General features: G+C 47.6%; 31 non-coding genes across 31 annotated transcripts; all 31 read right to left on the reverse strand.

Moving 5' to 3' along the window:
• Nucleotides 1-345: 345 nt before the first annotated feature.
• On the reverse strand, nt 346-464 carry LOC128370223 (5S ribosomal RNA). Its single transcript, XR_008322335.1, has one exon. It is a non-coding gene; the product is annotated as a 5S ribosomal RNA (ribosomal RNA).
• A 413-nt stretch (nt 465-877) lies between these two features.
• On the reverse strand, nt 878-996 carry LOC128369939 (5S ribosomal RNA). The gene has a single exon (XR_008322100.1). It is a non-coding gene; the product is annotated as a 5S ribosomal RNA (ribosomal RNA).
• Nucleotides 997-1,408: 412 nt separating this feature from the next.
• Nucleotides 1,409-1,527, reverse strand: LOC128370606 (5S ribosomal RNA). Its single transcript, XR_008322696.1, has one exon. It is a non-coding gene; the product is annotated as a 5S ribosomal RNA (ribosomal RNA).
• A 413-nt stretch (nt 1,528-1,940) lies between these two features.
• Nucleotides 1,941-2,059, reverse strand: LOC128370224 (5S ribosomal RNA). Its single transcript, XR_008322336.1, has one exon. It is a non-coding gene; the product is annotated as a 5S ribosomal RNA (ribosomal RNA).
• Nucleotides 2,060-2,472: 413 nt separating this feature from the next.
• Nucleotides 2,473-2,591, reverse strand: LOC128370227 (5S ribosomal RNA). Its single transcript, XR_008322337.1, has one exon. It is a non-coding gene; the product is annotated as a 5S ribosomal RNA (ribosomal RNA).
• Nucleotides 2,592-3,004: 413 nt separating this feature from the next.
• LOC128370579 (5S ribosomal RNA) lies at nt 3,005-3,123 on the reverse strand. Its single transcript, XR_008322671.1, has one exon. It is a non-coding gene; the product is annotated as a 5S ribosomal RNA (ribosomal RNA).
• A 413-nt stretch (nt 3,124-3,536) lies between these two features.
• Nucleotides 3,537-3,655, reverse strand: LOC128370575 (5S ribosomal RNA). Its single transcript, XR_008322667.1, has one exon. It is a non-coding gene; the product is annotated as a 5S ribosomal RNA (ribosomal RNA).
• Nucleotides 3,656-4,068: 413 nt separating this feature from the next.
• Nucleotides 4,069-4,187, reverse strand: LOC128370228 (5S ribosomal RNA). The gene has a single exon (XR_008322338.1). It is a non-coding gene; the product is annotated as a 5S ribosomal RNA (ribosomal RNA).
• A 413-nt stretch (nt 4,188-4,600) lies between these two features.
• LOC128370634 (5S ribosomal RNA) lies at nt 4,601-4,719 on the reverse strand. The gene has a single exon (XR_008322722.1). It is a non-coding gene; the product is annotated as a 5S ribosomal RNA (ribosomal RNA).
• A 413-nt stretch (nt 4,720-5,132) lies between these two features.
• Nucleotides 5,133-5,251, reverse strand: LOC128370229 (5S ribosomal RNA). Its single transcript, XR_008322339.1, has one exon. It is a non-coding gene; the product is annotated as a 5S ribosomal RNA (ribosomal RNA).
• Nucleotides 5,252-5,664: 413 nt separating this feature from the next.
• LOC128369915 (5S ribosomal RNA) lies at nt 5,665-5,783 on the reverse strand. Its single transcript, XR_008322077.1, has one exon. It is a non-coding gene; the product is annotated as a 5S ribosomal RNA (ribosomal RNA).
• Nucleotides 5,784-13,005: 7,222 nt separating this feature from the next.
• LOC128370230 (5S ribosomal RNA) lies at nt 13,006-13,124 on the reverse strand. Its single transcript, XR_008322340.1, has one exon. It is a non-coding gene; the product is annotated as a 5S ribosomal RNA (ribosomal RNA).
• A 413-nt stretch (nt 13,125-13,537) lies between these two features.
• Nucleotides 13,538-13,656, reverse strand: LOC128370231 (5S ribosomal RNA). The gene has a single exon (XR_008322341.1). It is a non-coding gene; the product is annotated as a 5S ribosomal RNA (ribosomal RNA).
• Nucleotides 13,657-14,070: 414 nt separating this feature from the next.
• LOC128370625 (5S ribosomal RNA) lies at nt 14,071-14,189 on the reverse strand. The gene has a single exon (XR_008322714.1). It is a non-coding gene; the product is annotated as a 5S ribosomal RNA (ribosomal RNA).
• A 413-nt stretch (nt 14,190-14,602) lies between these two features.
• Nucleotides 14,603-14,721, reverse strand: LOC128370233 (5S ribosomal RNA). The gene has a single exon (XR_008322344.1). It is a non-coding gene; the product is annotated as a 5S ribosomal RNA (ribosomal RNA).
• Nucleotides 14,722-15,134: 413 nt separating this feature from the next.
• On the reverse strand, nt 15,135-15,253 carry LOC128370234 (5S ribosomal RNA). The gene has a single exon (XR_008322345.1). It is a non-coding gene; the product is annotated as a 5S ribosomal RNA (ribosomal RNA).
• A 413-nt stretch (nt 15,254-15,666) lies between these two features.
• LOC128370235 (5S ribosomal RNA) lies at nt 15,667-15,785 on the reverse strand. The gene has a single exon (XR_008322346.1). It is a non-coding gene; the product is annotated as a 5S ribosomal RNA (ribosomal RNA).
• Nucleotides 15,786-16,198: 413 nt separating this feature from the next.
• On the reverse strand, nt 16,199-16,317 carry LOC128370236 (5S ribosomal RNA). The gene has a single exon (XR_008322347.1). It is a non-coding gene; the product is annotated as a 5S ribosomal RNA (ribosomal RNA).
• Nucleotides 16,318-16,754: 437 nt separating this feature from the next.
• On the reverse strand, nt 16,755-16,873 carry LOC128370238 (5S ribosomal RNA). The gene has a single exon (XR_008322348.1). It is a non-coding gene; the product is annotated as a 5S ribosomal RNA (ribosomal RNA).
• A 413-nt stretch (nt 16,874-17,286) lies between these two features.
• On the reverse strand, nt 17,287-17,405 carry LOC128370239 (5S ribosomal RNA). Its single transcript, XR_008322349.1, has one exon. It is a non-coding gene; the product is annotated as a 5S ribosomal RNA (ribosomal RNA).
• Nucleotides 17,406-17,818: 413 nt separating this feature from the next.
• On the reverse strand, nt 17,819-17,937 carry LOC128370656 (5S ribosomal RNA). Its single transcript, XR_008322744.1, has one exon. It is a non-coding gene; the product is annotated as a 5S ribosomal RNA (ribosomal RNA).
• Nucleotides 17,938-18,350: 413 nt separating this feature from the next.
• LOC128370647 (5S ribosomal RNA) lies at nt 18,351-18,469 on the reverse strand. The gene has a single exon (XR_008322735.1). It is a non-coding gene; the product is annotated as a 5S ribosomal RNA (ribosomal RNA).
• Nucleotides 18,470-18,882: 413 nt separating this feature from the next.
• Nucleotides 18,883-19,001, reverse strand: LOC128370657 (5S ribosomal RNA). The gene has a single exon (XR_008322745.1). It is a non-coding gene; the product is annotated as a 5S ribosomal RNA (ribosomal RNA).
• A 413-nt stretch (nt 19,002-19,414) lies between these two features.
• LOC128370649 (5S ribosomal RNA) lies at nt 19,415-19,533 on the reverse strand. The gene has a single exon (XR_008322737.1). It is a non-coding gene; the product is annotated as a 5S ribosomal RNA (ribosomal RNA).
• A 413-nt stretch (nt 19,534-19,946) lies between these two features.
• On the reverse strand, nt 19,947-20,065 carry LOC128370522 (5S ribosomal RNA). Its single transcript, XR_008322618.1, has one exon. It is a non-coding gene; the product is annotated as a 5S ribosomal RNA (ribosomal RNA).
• A 412-nt stretch (nt 20,066-20,477) lies between these two features.
• LOC128370240 (5S ribosomal RNA) lies at nt 20,478-20,596 on the reverse strand. Its single transcript, XR_008322350.1, has one exon. It is a non-coding gene; the product is annotated as a 5S ribosomal RNA (ribosomal RNA).
• A 413-nt stretch (nt 20,597-21,009) lies between these two features.
• Nucleotides 21,010-21,128, reverse strand: LOC128370241 (5S ribosomal RNA). Its single transcript, XR_008322351.1, has one exon. It is a non-coding gene; the product is annotated as a 5S ribosomal RNA (ribosomal RNA).
• Nucleotides 21,129-21,541: 413 nt separating this feature from the next.
• Nucleotides 21,542-21,660, reverse strand: LOC128370626 (5S ribosomal RNA). The gene has a single exon (XR_008322715.1). It is a non-coding gene; the product is annotated as a 5S ribosomal RNA (ribosomal RNA).
• A 413-nt stretch (nt 21,661-22,073) lies between these two features.
• Nucleotides 22,074-22,192, reverse strand: LOC128370681 (5S ribosomal RNA). The gene has a single exon (XR_008322767.1). It is a non-coding gene; the product is annotated as a 5S ribosomal RNA (ribosomal RNA).
• A 413-nt stretch (nt 22,193-22,605) lies between these two features.
• LOC128370242 (5S ribosomal RNA) lies at nt 22,606-22,724 on the reverse strand. Its single transcript, XR_008322352.1, has one exon. It is a non-coding gene; the product is annotated as a 5S ribosomal RNA (ribosomal RNA).
• Nucleotides 22,725-23,137: 413 nt separating this feature from the next.
• LOC128370520 (5S ribosomal RNA) lies at nt 23,138-23,256 on the reverse strand. The gene has a single exon (XR_008322616.1). It is a non-coding gene; the product is annotated as a 5S ribosomal RNA (ribosomal RNA).
• Between the last annotated feature and the right edge of the window lie 13 nt (nt 23,257-23,269).

Genomic DNA, 23,269 nt, shown 5'->3' on the forward strand with positions numbered 1-23,269 from the left:
GAGTGGCGGATAATGGTGTCTCAGCCATCAAACACATGCTATCCTTTAACAGTACTTTGATAGGAATAGTTTTTTTTTTTCTGCGGAGAAACACACAGCTGGAAGGACTGCAACCTTGTTCCTCAGGCCATTTGTGTACATGCGGGATGATTGCAGGCTTTTTACAGGCTGTAACAGTGAGAACTGGAACCCTAAAAACTACGTGGAAAGTGAGGCGTCTCAGTGCCACCTCTCTGGCGTGCATTCAGACACAGCTGGAATGATTGCAGCTTTTGTTCCTCAAAGCCCTGTGTGCGGTGATGGAGCAACAGCGCCCTCCTTTGGTGACAGCTGAGAGGGAAAAAAAGCTTACAGCACCTGGTATTCCCAGGCGGTCTCCCATCCAAGTACTAACCAGGCCCGACCCTGCTTAGCTTCCGAGATCAGACGAGATCGGGCGTGTTCAGGGTGGTATGGCCGTAAGCTACGAAACAGGCCGCAGAAAGCCCATTTAAACATGCTGTGACACCACTGACAGTTGCTCACATCAGCTGAGTGGCGGATAATGGTGTCTCAGCCATCAAACACATGCTATCCTTTAACAGTACTTTGATAGAAATAGTTTTTTTTTTTTTGCGGAGAAACACACAGCTGGAAGGACTGCAACCTTGTTACTCAGGCCATTTGTGTACATGCGGGATGATTGCAGGATTTTTACAGGCTGTAACAGTGAGAACTGGAACCCTAAAAACTACTTGGAAAGTGAGGCGTCTCAGTGCCACCTCTCTGGCGTGCATTCAGACACAGCTGGAATGATTGCAGCTTTTGTTCCTCAAAGCCCTGTGTGCGGTGATGGAGCAACAGCGCCCTCCTTTGGTGACAGCTGAGAGGGAAAAAAAGCTTAGGGCACCTGGTATTCCCAGGCGGTCTCCTATCCAAGTACTAACCAGGCCCGACCCTGCTTAGCTTCCAAGATCAGACGAGATCGGGCGTGTTCAGGGTGGTATGGCCGTAAGCGACGAAACAGGTCGCAGAAAGCCCATTTAAACATGCTGTGACACCACTGACAGTTGCTCACACCAGCTGAGTGGCGGATAATGGTGTCTCAGCCATCAAACACATGCTATCCTTTAACAGTACTTTGATAGAAATAGTTTTTTTTTTCTGCGGAGAAACACACAGCTGGAAGGACTGCAACCTTGTTCCTCAGGCCATTTGTGTACATGCGGGATGATTGCAGGCTTTTTACAGGCTGTAACAGTGAGAACTGGAACCCTAAAAACTACTTTGAAAGTGAGGCGTCTCAGTGCCACCTCTCTGGCGTGCATTCAGACACAGCTGGAATGATTGCAGCTTTTGTTCCTCAAAGCCCTGTGTGCGGTGATGGAGCAACAGCGCCCTCCTTTGGTGACAGCTGAGAGGGAAAAAAAGCTTACAGCACCTGGTATTCCCAGGCGGTCTCCCATCCAAGTACTAACCAGGCCCGACCCTGCTTAGCTTCCGAGATCAGACAAGATCGGGCGTGTTCAGGGTGGTATGGCCGTAAGCTACGAAACAGGCCGCAGAAAGCCCATTTAAACATGCTGTGACACCACTGACAGTTGCTCACACCAGCTGAGTGGCGGATAATGGTGTCTCAGCCATCAAACACATGCTATCCTTTAACAGTACTTTGATAGGAATAGTTGTTTTTTTTCTGCGGAGAAACACACAGCTGGAAGGACTGCAACCTTGTTCCTCAGGCCATTTGTGTACATGCGGGATGATTGCAGGCTTTTTACAGGCTGTAACAGTGAGAACTGGAACCCTAAAAACTACTTGGAAAGTGAGGCGTCTCAGTGCCACCTCTCTGGCGTGCATTCAGACACAGCTGGAATGATTGCAGCTTTTGTTCCTCAAAGCCCTGTGTGCGGTGATGGAGCAACAGCGCCCTCCTTTGGTGACAGCTGAGAGGGAAAAAAAGCTTACAGCACCTGGTATTCCCAGGCGGTCTCCCATCCAAGTACTAACCAGGCCCGACCCTGCTTAGCTTCCGAGATCAGACGAGATCGGGCGTGTTCAGGGTGGTATGGCCGTAAGCGACGAAACAGGCCGCAGAATGCCCATTTAAACATGCTGTGACACCACTGACAGTTGCTCACACCAGCTGAGTGGCGGATAATGGTGTCTCAGCCATCAAACACATGCTATCCTTTAACAGTACTTTGATAGGAATAGTTGTTTTTTTTCTGCGGAGAAACACACAGCTGGAAGGACTGCAACCTTGTTCCTCAGGCCATTTGTGTACATGCGGGATGATTGCAGGTTTTTAACAGGAACTAACAGTGAGAACTGGAACCCTAAAAACTACTTGGAAAGTGAGGCGTCTCAGTGCCACCTCTCTGGCGTGCATTCAGACACAGCTGGAATGATTGCAGCTTTTGTTCCTCAAAGCCCTGTGTGCGGTGATGGAGCAACAGCGCCCTCCTTTGGTGACAGCTGAGAGGGAAAAAAAGCTTACAGCACCTGGTATTCCCAGGCGGTCTCCCATCCAAGTACTAACCAGGCCCGACCCTGCTTAGCTTCCGAGATCAGACGAGATCGGGCGTGTTCAGGGTGGTATGGCCGTAAGCCACGAAACAGGCCGCAGAAAGCCCATTTAAACATGCTGTGACACCACTGACAGTTGCTCACACCAGCTGAGTGGCGGATAATGGTGTCTCAGCCATCAAACACATGCTATCCTTTAACAGTACTTTGATAGGAATAGTTGTTTTTTTTCTGCGGAGAAACACACAGCTGGAAGGACTGCAACCTTGTTCCTCAGGCCATTTGTGTACATGCGGGATGATTGCAGGCTTTTTACAGGCTGTAACAGTGAGAACTGGAACCCTAAAAACTACTTGGAAAGTGAGGCGTCTCAGTGCCACCTCTCTGGCGTGCATTCAGACACAGCTGGAATGATTGCAGCTTTTGTTCCTCAAAGCCCTGTGTGCGGTGATGGAGCAACAGCACCCTCCTTTGGTGACAGCTGAGAGGGAAAAAAAGCTTACAGCACCTGGTATTCCCAGGCGGTCTCCCATCCAAGTACTAACCAGGCCCGACCCTGCTTAGCTTCCGAGATCAGACGAGATCGGGCGTGTTCATGGTGGTATGGCCGTAAGCTACGAAACAGGCCGCAGAAAGCCCATTTAAACATGCTGTGACACCACTGACAGTTGCTCACACCAGCTGAGTGGCGGATAATGGTGTCTCAGCCATCAAACACATGCTATCCTTTAACAGTACTTTGATAGGAATAGTTGTTGTTTTTTTGCGGAGAAACACACAGCTGGAAGGACTGCAACCTTGTTCCTCAGGCCATTTGTGTACATGCGGGATGATTGCAGGCTTTTTACAGGCTGTAACAGTGAAAACTGGAACCCTAAAAACTACTTGGAAAGTGAGGCGTCTCAGTGCCACCTCTCTGGCGTGCATTCAGACACAGCTGGAATGATTGCAGCTTTTGTTCCTCAAAGCCCTGTGTGCGGTGATGGAGCAACAGCGCCCTCCTTTGGTGACAGCTGAGAGGGAAAAAAAGGTTACAGCACCTGGTATTCCCAGGCGGTCTCCCATCCAAGTACTAACCAGGCCCGACCCTGCTTAGCTTCCGAGATCAGACGAGATCGGGCGCGTTCAGGGTGGTATGGCCGTAAGCGACGAAACAGGCCGCAGAAAGCCCATTTAAACATGCTGTGACACCGCTGACAGTTGCTCACACCAGCTGAGTGGCGGATAATGGTGTCTCAGCCATCAAACACATGCTATCCTTTAACAGTACTTTGATAGGAATAGTTGTTTTTTTTCTGCGGAGAAACACACAGCTGGAAGGACTGCAACCTTGTTTCTCAGGCCATTTGTGTACATGCGGGATGATTGCAGGCTTTTTACAGGCTGTAACAGTGAGAACTGGAACCCTAAAAACTACTTGGAAAGTGAGGCGTCTCAGTGCCACCTCTCTGGCGTGCATTCAGACACAGCTGGAATGATTGCAGCTTTTGTTCCTCAAAGCCCTGTGTGCGGTGATGGAGCAACAGCGCCCTCCTTTGGTGACAGCTGAGAGGGAAAAAAAGCTTACAGCACCTGGTATTCCCAGGCGGTCTCCCATCCAAGTACTAACCAGGCCCGACCCTGCTTAGCTTCCGAGATCAGACGAGATCGGGCGTGTTCAGGGTGGTATGGCCGTAAGCGACGAAACAGGCCGCAGAAAGCCCATTTAAACATGCTGTGACACCACTGACAGTTGCTCACACCAGCTGAGTGGCGGATATTGGTGTCTCAGCCATCAAACACATGCTATCCTTTAACAGTACTTTGATAGGAATAGTTGTTTTTTTTCTGCGCAGAAACACACAGCTGGAAGGACTGCAACCTTGTTCCTCAGGCCATTTGTGTACATGCGGGATGATTGCAGGCTTTTTACAGGCTGTAACAGTGAGAACTGGAACCCTAAAAACTACTTGGAAAGTGAGGCGTCTCAGTGCCACCTCTCTGGCGTGCATTCAGACACAGCTGGAATGATTGCAGCTTTTGTTCCTCAAAGCCCTGTGTGCGGTGATGGAGCAACAGCGCCCTCCTTTGGTGACAGCTGAGAGGGAAAAAAAGCTTACAGCACCTGGTATTCCCAGGCGGTCTCCCATCCAAGTACTAACCAGGCCTGACCCTGCTTAGCTTCCGAGATCAGACGAGATCGGGCGTGTTCAGGGTGGTATGGCCGTAAGCTACGAAACAGGCCGCAGAAAGCCCATTTAAACATGCTGTGACACCACTGACAGTTGCTCACACCAGCTGAGTGGCGGATAATGGTGTCTCAGCCATCAAACACATGCTATCCTTTAACAGTACTTTGATAGGAATAGTTGTTTTTTTTCTGCGGAGAAACACACAGCTGGAAGGACTGCAACCTTGTTCCTCAGGCCATTTGTGTACATGCGGGATGATTGCAGGCTTTTTACAGGCTGTAACAGTGAGAACTGGAACCCTAAAAACTACTTGGAAAGTGAGGCGTCTCAGTGCCACCTCTCTGGCGTGCATTCAGACACAGCTGGAATGATTGCAGCTTTTGTTCCTCAAAGCCCTGTGTGCGGTGATGGAGCAACAGCGCCCTCCTTTGGTGACAGCTGAGAGGGAAAAAAAGCTTACAGCACCTGGTATTCCCAGGCGGTCTCCCATCCAAGTACTAACCAGGCCCGACCCTGCTTAGCTTCCGAGATCAGACGAGATCGGGCGTGTTCAGGGTGGTATGGCCGTAAGCGATGAAACAGGCCGCAGAAAGCCCATTTAAACATGCTGTGACACCACTGACAGTTGCTCACACCAGCTGAGTGGCGGATAATGGTGTCTCAGCCATCAAACACATGCTATCCTTTAACAGTACTTTGATAGGAATAGTTGTTTTTTTTCTGCGCAGAAACACACAGCTGGAAGGACTGCAACCTTGTTCCTCAGGCCATTTGTGTACATGCGGGATGATTGCAGGCTTTTTACAGGCTGTAACAGTGAGAACTGGAACCCTAAAAACTACTTGGAAAGTGAGGCGTCTCAGTGCCACCTCTCTGGCGTGCATTCAGACACAGCTGGAATGATTGCAGCTTTTGTTCCTCAAAGCCCTGTGTGCGGTGATGGAGCAACAGCGCCCTCCTTTGGTGACAGCTGAGAGGGAAAAAAAGCTTACAGCACCTGGTATTCCCAGGCGGTCTCCCATCCAAGTACTAACCAGGCCGGACCCTGCTTAGCTTCCGAGATCAGACGAGATCGGGCGTGTTCATGGTGGTATGGCCGTAAGCTACGAAACAGGCCGCAGAAAGCCCATTTAAACATGCTGTGACACCACTGACAGTTGCTCACACCAGCTGAGTGGCGGATAATGGTGTCTCAGCCATCAAACACATGCTATCCTTTAACAGTACTTTGATAGGAATAGTTGTTTTTTTTCTGCGGAGAAACACACAGCTGGAAGGACTGCAACCTTGTTCCTCAGGCCATTTGTGTACATGCGGGATGATTGCAGGCTTTTTACAGGCTGTAACAGTGAGAACTGGAACCCTAAAAACTACTTGGAAAGTGAGGCGTCTCAGTGCCACCTCTCTGGCGTGCATTCAGACACAGCTGGAATGATTGCAGCTTTTGTTCCTCAAAGCCCTGTGTGCGGTGATGGAGCAACAGCGCCCTCCTTTGGTGACAGCTGAAAGGGAAAAAAAGCTTACAGCACCTGGTATTCCCAGGCAGTCTTCCATCCAAGTACTAACCGGGCCCGACACTGCTTAGCTTCCGAGATCAGACGAGATCGGGCGTGTTTTTTTTTTTTTATCTTTTATTATCAAAAATATATCACGATCTTATTTTATATACATTCCAGGTGATGAAAGAAACATAAAAACCAACATTAAAGACATGAAACACCCCCTTTAACTAAACAAAAAGACACATAGCCACACTAACACTATGTGCCAAGAGAAAAAATAAAAATAAGTCACATTCTCAATTTACATACATTCAAGCTGACAAGACAAACATAAAAACCAACATTAAAGACATGACACACCCCCTTATCCCAACCAAAAGGACACATAGCCACATTAACACTATGTGCCAAAAGAAATACTAAAATTAAATCACATTCACAATTTACATACATTCAAGCTGACGAGACAAACATAAAACCCAACATTAAAGACATGACACACCCCCTTATCCCAACAAAAAAAGACACATAACCACCATAACACTATGTGTCAAAATAATAATAATACTACTAATAAAAAATCATATAGATGACAATAAAAAAAAAGAAAAGTTACAGAAAGTAAATGTAGACAATAACTACCCCAACATAACACCCCTAAGTTTTTTTATAACACCAGACATACGTTTTTCCCTTCCATTACTTTTACCAAATTATTGTGACTGTTGAACTGCTGATGAAAAGTGTCTTGGTCTGCTAGAAATATGGTCCTGAGGTGAGCTGTGAATATGTTCTGAAAATATCTTGTAACATTTATTGTTTTGTTGTCAAATAATTGGTGATTCCTTCTTGTCCATAATGATTTTCTGCCGAATGCTAGGATGGAGTTGATGAGTGTATTGTTCCTGTTTGTATGTTTTCCTGTGATTCCAAATGTCCAAGCCCATGACCAATCTGTATCAGTGTGTGTTGTGAAGTTGCAGTGAGTCTCTAATATGGTCCTGATGTATGACTGAAAATGTTTTGATTCTGTGCATGTGTTGAAAATATGTCCCAAGTCCTCTGATTCTTTATTGCAAACGGTGCATGTTCTTGAATATTTTTCTTTGTTGATCTGGTGTAAAATAATCCCTGTGTAAATCCGTCTGTGTCGAATGTTGAAGTCCATGTTTATTGTAGTGTTGTCCATGAGTGGTATGTCCAGGTTTGTCCATATAGTTTTGATGTCCATGTTGGGGTAATTTTCTTTCCAATATTTCTCTGCTGTGGGGGGCCTTTTGATGAGGTGTATTAATGTCCGGTACCAGGTTCTTGTGCTTATTTCTTTTATGTCCTTTGCTTTGTCCTTTTGCTTGAGTTGTAGCTGGGGAAGGGCGGCTCTGGTATCTTTCCCTTTCTCCTTCAACAGGCTCCGCCACGTAGGGTCGAGAGCCTGTTCAAACTTTCCTTTAAGTTTTGTTATATTTCCTTTCCTATAACTAACATTTTTTTCTTTTAGTTTTCCACAAACTATATCTATGTTAAAAGCACCCCTCCCATCGATTATGTCTCCCACCCTGGTCAAACCAGCAGCCCGCATAGGACCGCTGGTTAGAACCCTCCCCCCACACATAAAAAATGGACTGTCAAGGAAAGGTAACTGCAGCACATGCTCTTTATTCCTGCACTTGGGCCAGAGGTGGGGCAGAATTTTGCCCCATGCCTCTAGTACCTCCTGGTAGAAACCAGGTAGGCGGCTCCTGGCTTTTCCGTGGAGGAGGGCGCACAGGTTGTACGCGTCTCTCTCCCCGTACTCAGCCAGATAGCTCGCCATCCAGTCCTCCCAGGGGTACTGCCGGTCCGAATCAAGAAAATTCTTAACAATTTTGATCCTAAGTGCGTCTCTTTTGGCACCGATGTCAATTAGTCCTAAACCCCCCTCCCTTTTTTTAGCAATTAACACTCTGTGAGCAATCGAATTTCCCTTTCCCCTCCAGAGGAAGGAGGAGATTGCTGCTGTCAGCGTTTTTAGAGCCCATTGCGGCAGCTCACAGGTTCCCAAAATGTGGTTAATTTTTGACAGTATCAAAGCATTAACTACAATTACCTTTCCTTTCAGTGTTAACCCTCTTGCTCGCCATAAATTTAAACTACTCTGCACTTTCCCTATCATTTCCCTCCACCCTCTGTCCCTAGCCTCACTCTCATTCTCTCCTATATATACACCCAGTATTTTCCTACACCCCGTGTTTTCCCCAAATCCCCATTTATTTACATAGTTTTCCACCTTTCCTATTTTGCCTATCTCAGATTTAGTTATGTTTATTTTCGCGCCTGAAGCCATGCTGTACGTTTTGAAGTGTTCCATGATTTTGTCTATGCATTTCCCTGATTTGATTGTTATTGTAATGTCATCCGCGTATTGTGATATTTTGATAGAACTGTTTGTTGGTGTTTTTATTCCTACTATTTCCTTGTCTTTAATTATTGCTTGAGCTAGCGGTTCTGCCACTATGCTGTATAATAGCGCTGATAATGGGCAGCCTTGCCTCACTGATCTTTTTATGGGGAAACTGTCTGTTATTGTACCATTGCATTTTATTACACTTTTTGCATTATTGTAAAGAAGCTGTATCCAATTTATAAAACCCTGCCCATAACCTAATTCTGCTAAAACCTTGAATAAAAACTGGTGTTCCACTCTATCAAAAGCTTTTTCTAAATCTATTGTTAACAAAAGGCCCCCCTGTACTGTCATCCCTCTTACTGTATCTCTTATTGTAGCAATTGAATCTTGGATGTCCCTGTTTGGTATGCTGTATGCTTGATTTGGACTGATTATCTGATCTAGAGTCTGTTTTAATCTATTGGCCAATGTTTTGGAAAGTATCTTGTAATCTGTGTTTAGTAGGCTTATTGGTCTATAATTGGATATTTCGTTTCTGTCACCTTTGTTCTTGTATATTACTGTTATCATACCTGTAGTGAATGATTTGGGTGTTTCTTGTTGTTTTTGCATTGTATGGTAGAGGTCGAGTAACAGGGGGGCCATCTGTTCACTAAATTTTATGTAGAAGTCAGCCGTTAGACCGTCGCTCCCAGGACTTTTATTTTTGTTTAAGTTTTTGATTGCATATTCAATTTCTTCCTTTGTTAATTTGCTGTCACACCACACTTTATCCTCCATATCTATCTTTTTATCTAAGTAGGTTAGAATTTCTTCAGTTTTCTCTATATCACTTCCCCCCTCCTTAAATAAGTTTGTATAATAGTCTTTTATAATTTCTAGTATTTTTATTTTGTCTTTATGGATGTTGTTATCTTGATCTTTAAGTTCTTCTATTACAGTTTTGTTCTGTTTTTGTTTTTCCAACCCCAAAAAAAACGCAGTGCACCTTTCACCCTCCACCAAATTTTGGAACCTGCACCTTATTGCTGCTCCTTTACATTTTTTCTTTTCTATGCTGTTTAATTGATTTTTGTAACATTCATACATTTCACAGCTTCTATTTTTTTGATTATCTAATAATATGACTTCTTCTTCTAGCTGCTTTCTAATATTCTGTTCTTCTTGTTTTTCTTTCCATCTTTTCTCTTTGCTATAATTAATACTCACTTTTTTAATTCTTTCTTTTATATTATCCCATCTGTCTATATAATTATTATCTATTTGCATTTCTGTTCTTGCATAATTAAGTAATTTTTTAATTTTATTAATATATACCGGGTCTGTTAGGAGGCTGGAGTTGAGGCACCAGGTGCCTCCTCCCTTGATCCCTCCTTCAGCACCCAGTTGGCATATGACAGTGGCATGATCGCTCCAGGAATTGTAACTGTAATGTATCTTGTTGATTTGTTTCACTGTGTCCGCTGCAGCCAAACACAGGTCAATTCTAGACTGCCTGAGTTTCCCTTTGACCACCTGTCTCCTTGAGAATTCTCTTTTAAATTTGTTTTGTATCCTCCATATATCTATTAAATTGTGACTATCCATTAAATCATAAAGAGCTGTTCTACTTATGTCATTTTTATATACATTATTTATTGAAATATCTGATTTGGTTAATACTGTATTAAAATCACCTATTATTATAGTTCTATTGTTTACCCATCTTCCTAATTTGTTAAACAAACCCTTCCTTTCCTTCTCACAGTTATAGGCATATAGATTAATTATTCTATACGTGTTATTATTTACTTCGATATCTATAATTAATATTCTTCCTTTATCGTCTTTATAAATTACTTTACTGTACTTTATATTATTACTATTTATTAGGGTTGCTATACCACAAGATTTATTAGTGCCGTTATTATAATATATTTCCCCTTTATATACTTTAGTTGCTGCCTCAAGGCTGCTTTCATCCCACCTCGTCTCTTGGAGGCAGAGGATGTCGCAGCTCGGACTGGACAGTATTGCATTCATCCTGTCACAAGTGCGGAGCCCGTTGACATTAAGAGAGTGCAGCAACAACATGATTATTAGAAAAGAAAGGATTGTTACAAATTAAGCTTAATCATTATTTTCCCTTATCTTTTTTCCTTCTTTTACTGATCAATGCTTTATTAGAGGTGTGCTGCTTCCTAAGATTTTTAATGGTGGTGAAGTCCATCTCGGAGTCACTGTCTGATCTGCCCAAACGGCGGAGGACCATGGTGGTTGCCGAGGCCGGCTCTCTGGGGGGTACGGCTGCCACAGGCTGCGGGTCACTCGGGGTTTCCCCCACTTCCATTGAGTCTGAGGCTTGAGATGGCTCTGGCCTCTCCACGAGCCCATTGCCGCCTCTGCCCCTTACTCCCTGGTGTAGGCCTGAGTCTATGCTCAGACCATCCATGCTTGAGCCAATTTCCACATTTAGGCTCTGTGCAGCATTATTAGGACTCAGTGCCCCCCCCTGAGAGAGAGCCTCTCTGCCAGCTCCGTCCGTGGTGCCGCTGCCCCCCACTCCGGCCTCCTCTCCTTCCTCCTCCTCCTCACTCATGTCCTCCGCTTCACTGTAAAGCTCCTCCGATCCGGACTCCACCACCGCTTCAGATTCACTGTAGTTACAATTACATTCATTCACTGGGTTCCAGCACACCTCACATTTTTTAGTCTTTCTCTGTTGGTTGCTGCACTCCCTCGCATAATGCCCCTGTACTCCACACTTGTGACAGGAAAAATCAGGACAATCCCTCAGGATGTGCCCCGGCTGGAGACACATCCTGCAAACCTTCGCTTGCCTGTCATGGATGACTCTAAAATATTCTGGTCCCATAGCTGTTTCAAAACGTGCAGAGTATGGCAGTGATTGTACTTTCTCAGTGAATTTTACTTTAAGGAAACGTGTGCCGTCTGCTATCTGAGTGCCCGGCCACATCCGCCTCCTAATGGCGGATGCAGCCGAGACACCCCACCCTTCTAATTTTTGTAATATTTCTTCGTCTGTTATATAAGCTGGCAGATTTAAAAAAGACACCATCAACTCATCATTACATAAATCTTTTACAAAAATATTACAGTTGCCTATTTTAAATCCATCTAGGAGCCGCTCCTTCCCTTTGACATGAGACATCGTGATTTCATAACTCCTGGTACCGGTCGCTCTACACGCTATAAGCCCCCCACACAGAGCTCTGATCGCTCGCATTAGTTCAAGGACTGGAACCTCCTCATTCCCAGTAACCTCCAAACTCACCGTCAGCTCTCTGTTGTATGCTTTCCTGGCCTCCTCTTTCGCTGTCTCCTGTTGCTGCTCTCTCTCTCCAGCTGTTCCCGTCGCTCTCTCTCCCTCTTTTTCCGCTCCGGCGCTCGCTGCTCGCTCGCCCCCCGACATGCCTTTCTCCTTCTCTGCCGCCGCTCCTGGAGCTCCTTTTCTCTCGGGCCTTCTCAGGCCTTCTCTCCCAGCCTCCCTCGATGTAACTCCAGCCCCAGGAGCTCTCGGGCCGGTCCCGTTCCGCGGCGCACGGCCGGTATCCTTCGCTTGCTGCGCTCTCTCTCCTCTCTCTCCCGCCAACATGACGGAGGCAGCCACTTCCGCGTTTTCTTTCCTGTTTCTTTCAATATTCCTCCTCTTACTCCTTTGCTCTTTATTTTTAACAAGCTCCCATTCATTCCCTTCCTCTCCCATTTCTGCTTGCTTTATATTAAGTCCGTGATCCGATTTCGTAGCCGTTTTTTCCGTCGCCGTGTTCGTTGCCATGTTATTATCCATACATAAAGAAATAAAGAAAAACTCTCCCCCGAACAGTAAAAACTGCCGGGGGGAAAAAGTCCACACACAAAACTAACTTAGGATGCACGGAAAATAATAGGATAATAAAGGAAAAGAAAGAAAACATATGAAATAAATCCAAACAGAGGTCCGCGATCCTCTATGCTCCAACTGGTTTGCTTCTGGCTGCCTCCACTGCGCGCGCATACGTGTTCAGGGTGGTATGGCCGTAAGCGACGAAACAGGCCGCAGAAAGCCCATTTAAACATGCTGTGACACCACTGACAGTTGCTCACACCAGCTGAGTGGCGGATAATGGTGTCTCAGCCATCAAACACATGCTATCCTTTAACAGTACTTTGATAGGAATAGTTGTTTTTTTTCTGCGCAGAAACACACAGCTGGAAGGACTGCAACCTTGTTTCTCAGGCCATTTGTGTGCATGCGGGATGATTGCAGACTTTTTACAGGCTGTAACAGTGAGAACTGGAACCCTAAAAACTACTTGGAAAGTGATGCGTCTCAGTGCCACCTCTCTGGCGTGCATTCAGACACAGCTGGAATGATTGCAGCTTTTGTTCCTCAAAGCCCTGTGTGCGGTGATGGAGCAACAGCGCCCTCCTTTGGTGACAGCTGAGAGGGAAAAAAAGCTTACAGCACCTGGTATTCCCAGGCGGTCTCCCATCCAAGTACTAACCAGGCCCGACCCTGCTTAGCTTCCGAGATCAGACGAGATCGGGCGTGTTCAGGGTGGTATGGCCGTAAGCGACGAAACAGGCCGCAGAAAGCCCATTTAAACATGCTGTGACACCACTGACAGTTGCTCACACCAGCTGAGTGGCGGATAATGGTGTCTCAGCCATCAAACACATGCTATCCTTTAACAGTACTTTGATAGGAATAGTTGTTTTTTTTCTGCGCAGAAACACACAGCTGGAAAGACTGCAACCTTGTTCCTCAGGCCATTTGTGTACATGCGTGATGATTGCAGGCTTTTTACAGGCTGTAACAGTGAGAACTGGAACCCTAAAAACTACTTGGAAAGTGAGGCGTCTCAGTGCCACCTCTCTGGCGTGCATTCAGACACAGCTGGAATGATTGCAGCTTTTGTTCCTCAAAGCCCTGTGTGCGGTGATGGAGCAACAGCGCCCTCCTTTGGTGACAGCTGAGAGGGAAAAAAAGCTTACAGCACCTGGTATTCCCAGGCGGTCTCCCATCCAAGTACTAACCAGGCCCGACCCTGCTTAGCTTCCGAGATCAGACGAGATCGGGCGTGTTCAGGGTGGTATGGCCGTAAGCAACGAAACAGGCCGCAGAAAGCCCATTTAAACATGCTGTGACACCACTGACAGTTGCTCACACCAGCTGAGTGGCGGATAATGGTGTCTCAGCCATCAAACACATGCTATCCTTTAACAGTACTTTGATAGGAATAGTTGTTTTTTTTTCTGCGGAGAAACACACAGCTGGAAGGACTGCAACCTTGTTCCTCAGGCCATTTGTGTACATGCGGGATGATTGCAGACTTTTTACAGGCTGTAACAGTGAGAACTGGAACCCTAAAAACTACTTGGAAAGTGAGGCGTCTCAGTGCCACCTCTCTGGCGTGCATTCAGACACAGCTGGAATGATTGCAGCTTTTGTTCCTCAAAGCCCTGTGTGCGGTGATGGAGCAACAGCGCCCTCCTTTGGTGACAGCTGAGAGGGAAATAAAGCTTACAGCACCTGGTATTCCCAGGCGGTCTCCCATCCAAGTACTAACCAGGCCCGACCCTGCTTAGCTTCCGAGATCAGACGAGATCTGGCGTGTTCAGGGTGGTATGGCCGTAAGCGACGAAACAGGCCGCAGAAAGCCCATTTAAACATGCTGTGACACCACTGACAGTTGCTCACACCAGCTGAGTGGCGGATAATGGTGTCTCAGCCATCAAACACATGCTATCCTTTAACAGTACTTTGATAGGAATAGTTGTTTTTTTTCTGCGCAGAAACACACAGCTGGAAGGACTGCAACCTTGTTTCTCAGGCCATTTGTGTGCATGCGGGATGATTGCAGACTTTTTACAGGCTGTAACAGTGAGAACTGGAACCCTAAAAACTACTTGGAAAGCGAGGCGTCTCAGTGCCACCTCTCTGGCGTGCATTCAGACACAGCTGGAATGATTGCAGCTTTTGTTCCTCAAAGCCCTGTGTGCGGTGATGGAGCAACAGCGCCCTCCTTTGGTGACAGCTGAGAGGGAAAAAAAGCTTACAGCACCTGGTATTCCCAGGCGGTCTCCCATCCAAGTACTAACCAGGCCCGACCCTGCTTAGCTTCCGAGATCAGACGAGATCGGGCGTGTTCAGGGTGGTATGGCCGTAAGCTATGAAACAGGCCGCAGAAAGCCCATTTAAACATGCTGTGACACCACTGACAGTTGCTCACACCAGCTGAGTGGCGGATAATGGTGTCTCAGCCATCAAACACATGCTATCCTTTAACAGTACTTTGATAGGAATAGTTGTTTTTTTTCTGCGCAGAAACACACAGCTGGAAAGACTGCAACCTTGTTCCTCAGGCCATTTGTGTACATGCGTGATGATTGCAGGCTTTTTACAGGCTGTAACAGTGAGAACTGGAACCCTAAAAACTACTTGGAAAGTGAGGCGTCTCAGTGCCACCTCTCTGGCGTGCATTCAGACACAGCTGGAATGATTGCAGCTTTTGTTCCTCAAAGCCCTGTGTGCGGTGATGGAGCAACAGCGCCCTCCTTTGGTGACAGCTGAGAGGGAAAAAAAGCTTACAGCACCTGGTATTCCCAGGCGGTCTCCCATCCAAGTACTAACCAGGCCCGACCCTGCTTAGCTTCCGAGATCAGACGAGATCGGGCGTGTTCAGGGTGGTATGGCCGTAAGCAACGAAACAGGCCGCAGAAAGCCCATTTAAACATGCTGTGACACCACTGACAGTTGCTCACACCAGCTGAGTGGCGGATAATGGTGTCTCAGCCATCAAACACATGCTATCCTTTAACAGTACTTTGATAGGAATAGTTGTTTTTTTTCTGCGCAGAAACACACAGCTGGAAGGACTGCAACCTTGTTTCTCAGGCCATTTGTGCACATGCGGGATGATTGCAGACTTTTTACAGGCTGTAACAGTGAGAACTGGAACCCTAAAAACTACTTGGAAAGTGAGGCGTCTCAGTGCCACCTCTCTGGCGTGCATTCAGACACAGCTGGAATGATTGCAGCTTTTGTTCCTCAAAGCCCTGTGTGCGGTGATGGAGCAACAGCGCCCTCCTTTGGTGACAGCTGAGAGGGAAAAAAAGCTTACAGCACCTGGTATTCCCAGGCGGTCTCCCATCCAAGTACTAACCAGGCCCGACCCTGCTTAGCTTCCGAGATCAGACGAGATCGGGCGTGTTCAGGGTGGTATGGCCGTAAGCGATGAAACAGGCCGCAGAAAGCCCATTTAAACATGCTGTGACACCACTGACAGTTGCTCACACCAGCTGAGTGGCGGATAATGGTGTCTCAGCCATCAAACACATGCTATCCTTTAACAGTACTTTGATAGGAATAGTTGTTTTTTTTCTTCGCAGAAAAACACAGCTGGAAAGACTGCAACCTTGTTTCTCAGGCCATTTGTGTACATGCGGGATGATTGCAGGCTTTTTACAGGCTGTAACAGTGAGAACTGGAACCCTAAAAACTACTTGGAAAGTGAGGCGTCTCAGTGCCACCTCTCTGGCGTGCATTCAGACACAGCTGGAATGATTGCAGCTTTTGTTCCTCAAAGCCCTGTGTGCGGTGATGGAGCAACAGCGCCCTCCTTTGGTGACAGCTGAAAGGGAAAAAAAGCTTACAGCACCTGGTATTCCCAGGCGGTCTCCCATCCAAGTACTAACCAGGCCCGACCCTGCTTAGCTTCCGAGATCAGACGAGATCGGGCGTGTTCAGGGTGGTATGGCCGTAAGCGACGAAACAGGCCGCAGAAAGCCCATTTAAAAAACTACTTGGAAAGTGAGGCGTCTCAGCTGTGACACCACTGACAGTTGCTCACACCAGCTGAGTGGCGGATAATGGTGTCTCAGCCATCAAACACATGCTATCCTTTAACAGTACTTTGATAGGAATAGTTGTTTTTTTTCTGCGCAGAAACACACAGCTGGAAAGACTGCAACCTTGTTCCTCAGGCCATTTGTGTACATGCGTGATGATTGCAGGCTTTTTACAGGCTGTAACAGTGAGAACTGGAACCCTAAAAACTACTTGGAAAGTGAGGCGTCTCAGTGCCACCTCTCTGGCGTGCATTCAGACACAGCTGGAATGATTGCAGCTTTTGTTCCTCAAAACCCTGTGTGCGGTGATGGAGCAACAGCGCCCTCCTTTGGTGACAGCTGAGAGGGAAAAAAAGCTTACAGCACCTGGTATTCCCAGGCGGTCTCCCATCCAAGTACTAACCAGGCCCGACCCTGCTTAGCTTCCGAGATCAGACGAGATCGGGCGTGTTCAGGGTGGTATGGCCGTAAGCAACGAAACAGGCCGCAGAAAGCCCATTTAAACATGCTGTGACACCACTGACAGTTGCTCACACCAGCTGAGTGGCGGATAATGGTGTCTCAGCCATCAAACACATGCTATCCTTTAACAGTACTTTGATAGGAATAGTTGTTTTTTTTCTGCGCAGAAACACACAGCTGGAAGGACTGCAACCTTGTTTCTCAGGCCATTTGTGCACATGCGGGATGATTGCAGACTTTTTACAGGCTGTAACAGTGAGAACTGGAACTCTAAAAACTACTTGGAAAGTGAGGCGTCTCAGTGCCACCTCTCTGGCGTGCATTCAGACACAGCTGGAATGATTGCAGCTTTTGTTCCTCAAAGCCCTGTGTGCGGTGATGGAGCAACAGCGCCCTCCTTTGGTGACAGCTGAGAGGGAAAAAAAGCTTACAGCACCTGGTATTCCCAGGCGGTCTCCCATCCAAGTACTAACCAGGCCCGACCCTGCTTAGCTTCCGAGATCAGACGAGATCGGGCGTGTTCAGGGTGGTATGGCCGTAAGCAACGAAACAGGCCGCAGAAAGCCCATTTAAACATGCTGTGACACCACTGACAGTTGCTCACACCAGCTGAGTGGCGGATAATGGTGTCTCAGCCATCAAACACATGCTATCCTTTAACAGTACTTTGATAGGAATAGTTGTTTTTTTTCTGCGCAGAAACACACAGCTGGAAGGACTGCAACCTTGTTTCTCAGGCCATTTGTGCACATGCGGGATGATTGCAGACTTTTTACAGGCTGTAACAGTGAGAACTGGAACCCTAAAAACTACTTGGAAAGTGAGGCGTCTCAGTGCCACCTCTCTGGCGTGCATTCAGACACAGCTGGAATGATTGCAGCTTTTGTTCCTCAAAGCCCTGTGTGCGGTGATGGAGCAACAGCGCCCTCCTTTGGTGACAGCTGAGAGGGAAAAAAAGCTTACAGCACCTGGTATTCCCAGGCGGTCTCCCATCCAAGTACTAACCAGGCCCGACCCTGCGTAGCTTCCGAGATCAGACGAGATCGGGCGTGTTCAGGGTGGTATGGCCGTAAGCGATGAAACAGGCCGCAGAAAGCCCATTTAAACATGCTGTGACACCACTGACAGTTGCTCACACCAGCTGAGTGGCGGATAATGGTGTCTCAGCCATCAAACACATGCTATCCTTTAACAGTACTTTGATAGGAATAGTTGTTTTTTTTCTTCGCAGAAAAACACAGCTGGAAAGACTGCAACCTTGTTTCTCAGGCCATTTGTGTACATGCGGGATGATTGCAGGCTTTTTACAGGCTGTAACAGTGAGAACTGGAACCCTAAAAACTACTTGGAAAGTGAGGCGTCTCAGTGCCACCTCTCTGGCGTGCATTCAGACACAGCTGGAATGATTGCAGCTTTTGTTCCTCAAAGCCCTGTGTGCGGTGATGGAGCAACAGCGCCCTCCTTTGGTGACAGCTGAAAGGGAAAAAAAGCTTACAGCACCTGGTATTCCCAGGCGGTCTCCCATCCAAGTACTAACCAGGCCCGACCCTGCTTAGCTTCCGAGATCAGACGAGATCGGGCGTGTTCAGGGTGGTATGGGCGTAAGCTACGAAACAGGCCGCAGAAAGCCCATTTAAACATGCTGTGACACCACTGACAGTTGCTCACACCAGCTGAGTGGCGGATAATGGTGTCTCAGCCATCAAACACATGCTATCCTTTAACAGTACTTTGATAGGAATAGTTTTTTTTTTTCTGCGGAGAAACACACAGCTGGAAGGACTGCAACCTTGTTCCTCAGGCCATTTGTGTACATGCGTGATGATTGCAGGCTTTTTACAGGCTGTAACAGTGAGAACTGGAACCCTAAAAACTACTTGGAAAGTGAGGCGTCTCAGTGCCACCTCTCTGGCGTGCATTCAGACACAGCTGGAATGATTGCAGCTTTTGTTCCTCAAAGCCCTGTGTGCGGTGATGGAGCAACAGCGCCCTCCTTTGGTGACAGCTGAGAGGGAAAAAAAGCTTACAGCACCTGGTATTCCCAGGCGGTCTCCCATCCAAGTACTAACCAGGCCCGACCCTGCGTAGCTTCCGAGATCAGACGAGATCGGGCGTGTTCAGGGTGGTATGGCCGTAAGCGATGAAACAGGCCGCAGAAAGCCCATTTAAACATGCTGTGACACCACTGACAGTTGCTCACACCAGCTGAGTGGCGGATAATGGTGTCTCAGCCATCAAACACATGCTATCCTTTAACAGTACTTTGATAGGAATAGTTGTTTTTTTTCTTCGCAGAAAAACACAGCTGGAAAGACTGCAACCTTGTTTCTCAGGCCATTTGTGTACATGCGGGATGATTGCAGGCTTTTTACAGGCTGTAACAGTGAGAACTGGAACCCTAAAAACTACTTGGAAAGTGAGGCGTCTCAGTGCCACCTCTCTGGCGTGCATTCAGACACAGCTGGAATGATTGCAGCTTTTGTTCCTCAAAGCCCTGTGTGCGGTGATGGAGCAACAGCGCCCTCCTTTGGTGACAGCTGAAAGGGAAAAAAAGCTTACAGCACCTGGTATTCCCAGGCGGTCTCCCATCCAAGTACTAACCAGGCCCGACCCTGCTTAGCTTCCGAGATCAGACGAGATCGGGCGTGTTCAGGGTGGTATGGGCGTAAGCTACGAAACAGGCCGCAGAAAGCCCATTTAAACATGCTGTGACACCACTGACAGTTGCTCACACCAGCTGAGTGGCGGATAATGGTGTCTCAGCCATCAAACACATGCTATCCTTTAACAGTACTTTGATAGGAATAGTTTTTTTTTTTCTGCGGAGAAACACACAGCTGGAAGGACTGCAACCTTGTTCCTCAGGCCATTTGTGTACATGCGTGATGATTGCAGGCTTTTTACAGGCTGTAACAGTGAGAACTGGAACCCTAAAAACTACTTGGAAAGTGAGGCATCTCAGTGCCACCTCTCTGGCGTGCATTCAGACACAGCTGGAATGATTGCAGCTTTTGTTCCTCAAAGCCCTGTGTGCGGTGATGGAGCAACAGCGCCCTCCTTTGGTGACAGCTGAGAGGGAAAAAAAGCTTACAGCACCTGGTATTCCCAGGCGGTCTCCCATCCAAGTACTAACCAGGCCCAACCCTGCTTAGCTTCCGAGATCAGACGAGATCGGGCGTGTTCAGGGTGGTATGGCCGTAAGCTACGAAACAGGCCGCAGAAAGCCCATTTAAACATGCTGTGACACCACTGACAGTTGCTCACACCAGCTGAGTGGCGGATAATGGTGTCTCAGCCATCAAACACATGCTATCCTTTAACAGTACTTTGATAGGAATAGTTTTTTTTTTCTGCGGAGAAACACACAGCTGGAAGGACTGCAACCTTGTTCCTCAGGCCATTTGTGTACATGCGGGATTATTGCAGACTTTTTACAGGCTGTAACAGTGAGAACTGGAACCCTAAAAACTACTTGGAAAGTGAGGCATCTCAGTGCCACCTCTCTGGCGTGCATTCAGACACAGCTGGAATGATTGCAGCTTTTGTTCCTCAAAGCCCTGTGTGCGGTGATGGAGCAACAGCGCCCTCCTTTGGTGACAGCTGAGAGGGAAATAAAGCTTACAGCACCTGGTATTCCCAGGCGGTCTCCCATCCAAGTACTAACCAGGCCCGACCCTGCTTAGCTTCCGAGATCAGACGAGATCGGGCGTGTTCAGGGTGGTATGGCCGTAAGCGACGAAACAGGCCGCAGAAAGCCCATTTAAACATGCTGTGACACCACTGACAGTTGCTCACACCAGCTGAGTGGCGGATAATGGTGTCTCAGCCATCAAACACATGCTATCCTTTAACAATACTTTGATAGGAATAGTTGTTTTTTTTCTGCGCAGAAACACACAGCTGGAAGGACTGCAACCTTGTTTCTCAGGCCATTTGTGCACATGCGGGATGATTGCAGACTTTTTACAGGCTGTAACAGTGAGAACTGGAACCCTAAAAACTACTTGGAAAGTGAGGCGTCTCAGTGCCACCTCTCTGGCGTGCATTCAGACACAGCTGGAATGATTGCAGCTTTTGTTCCTCAAAGCCCTGTGTGCGGTGATGGAGCAACAGCGCCCTCCTTTGGTGACAGCTGAGAGGGAAAAAAAGCTTACAGCACCTGGTATTCCCAGGCGGTCTCCCATCCAAGTACTAACCAGGCCCGACCCTGCTTAGCTTCCGAGATCAGACGAGATCGGGCGTGTTCAGGGTGGTATGGCCGTAAGCGATGAAACAGGCCGCAGAAAGCCCATTTAAACATGCTGTGACACCACTGACAGTTGCTCACACCAGCTGAGTGGCGGATAATGGTGTCTCAGCCATCAAACACATGCTATCCTTTAACAGTACTTTGATAGGAAGAGTTGTTTTTTTTCTGCGCAGAAACACACAGCTGGAAGGACTGCAACCTTGTTTCTCAGGCCATTTGTGCACATGCGGGATGATTGCAGACTTTTTACAGGCTGTAACAGTGAGAACTGGAACCCTAAAAACTACTTGGAAAGTGAGGCGTCTCAGTGCCACCTCTCTGGCGTGCATTCAGACACAGCTGGAATGATTGCAGCTTTTGTTCCTCAAAGCCCTGTGTGCGGTGATGGAGCAACAGCGCCCTCCTTTGGTGACAGCTGAGAGGGAAAAAAAGCTTACAGCACCTGGTATTCCCAGGCGGTCTCCCATCCAAGTACTAACCAGGCCCGACCCTGCTTAGCTTCCGAGATCAGACGAGATCTGGCGTGTTCAGGGTGGTATGGCCGTAAGCTACGAAACAGGCCGCAGAAAGCCCATTTAAACATGCTGTGACACCACTGACAGTTGCTCACACCAGCTGAGTGGCGGATAATGGTGTCTCAGCCATCAAACACATGCTATCCTTTAACAGTACTTTGATAGGAATAGTTGTTTTTTTTCTGCGCAGAAACACACAGCTGGAAAGACTGCAACCTTGTTTCTCAGGCCATTTGTGTACATGCGGGATGATTGCAGGCTTTTTACAGGCTGTAACAGTGAGAACTGGAACCCTAAAAACTACTTGGAAAGTGAGGCGTCTCAGTGCCACCTCTCTGGCGTGCATTCAGACACAGCTGGAATGATTGCAGCTTTTGTTCCTCAAAGCCCTGTGTGCGGTGATGGAGCAACAGCGCCCTCCTTTGGTGACAGCTGAGAGGGAAAAAAAGCTTACAGCACCTGGTATTCCCAGGCGGTCTCCCATCCAAGTACTAACCAGGCCCGACCCTGCTTAGCTTCCGAGATCAGACGAGATCTGGCGTCTTCAGGGTGGTATGGCCGTAAGCTACGAAACAGGCCGCAGAAAGCCCATTTAAACATGCTGTGACACCACTGACAGTTGCTCACACCAGCTGAGTGGCGGATAATGGTGTCTCAGCCATCAAACACATGCTATCCTTTAACAGTACTTTGATAGGAATAGTTTTTTTTTTTCTGCGGAGAAACACACAGCTGGAAGGACTGCAACCTTGTTTCTCAGGCCATTTGTGCACATGCGGGATTATTGCAGACTTTTTACAGGCTGTAACAGTGAGAACTGGAACCCTAAAAACTACTTGGAAAGTGAGGCGTCTCAGTGCCACCTCTCTGGCGTGCATTCAGACACAGCTGGAATGATTGCAGCTTTTGTTCCTCAAAGCCCTGTGTGCGGTGATGGAGCAACAGCGCCCTCCTTTGGTGACAGCTGAGAGGGAAAAAAAGCTTACAGCACCTGGTATTCCCAGGCGGTCTCCCATCCAAGTACTAACCAGGCCCGACCCTGCTTAGCTTCCGAGATCAGACGAGATCGGGCGTGTTCAGGGTGGTATGGCCGTAAGCGACGAAACAGGCCGCAGAAAGCCCATTTAAACATGCTGTGACACCACTGACAGTTGCTCACACCAGCTGAGTGGCGGATAATGGTGTCTCAGCCATCAAACACATGCTATCCTTTAACAGTACTTTGATAGGAATAGTTGTTTTTTTTCTGCGCAGAAACACACAGCTGGAAAGACTGCAACCTTGTTCCTCAGGCCATTTGTGTACATGCGTGATGATTGCAGGCTTTTTACAGGCTGTAACAGTGAGAACTGGAACCCTAAAAACTACTTGGAAAGTGAGGCGTCTCAGTGCCACCTCTCTGGCGTGCATTAAGACACAGCTGGAATGATTGCAGCTTTTGTTCCTCAAAGCCCTGTGTGCGGTGATGGAGCAACAGCGCCCTCCTTTGGTGACAGTTGAGAGGGAAAAAAAGCTTACAGCACCTGGTATTCACAGGCGGTCTCCCATCCAAGTACTAACCAGGCCCGACCCTGCTTAGCTTCCGAGATCAGACGAGATCGGGCGTGTTCAGGGTGGTATGGCCGTAAGCTACGAAACAGGCC

This window comes from Scomber japonicus, chromosome 12 (assembly GCF_027409825.1).
Source record: "Scomber japonicus isolate fScoJap1 chromosome 12, fScoJap1.pri, whole genome shotgun sequence".
NCBI lineage: Eukaryota > Metazoa > Chordata > Actinopteri > Scombriformes > Scombridae > Scomber > Scomber japonicus.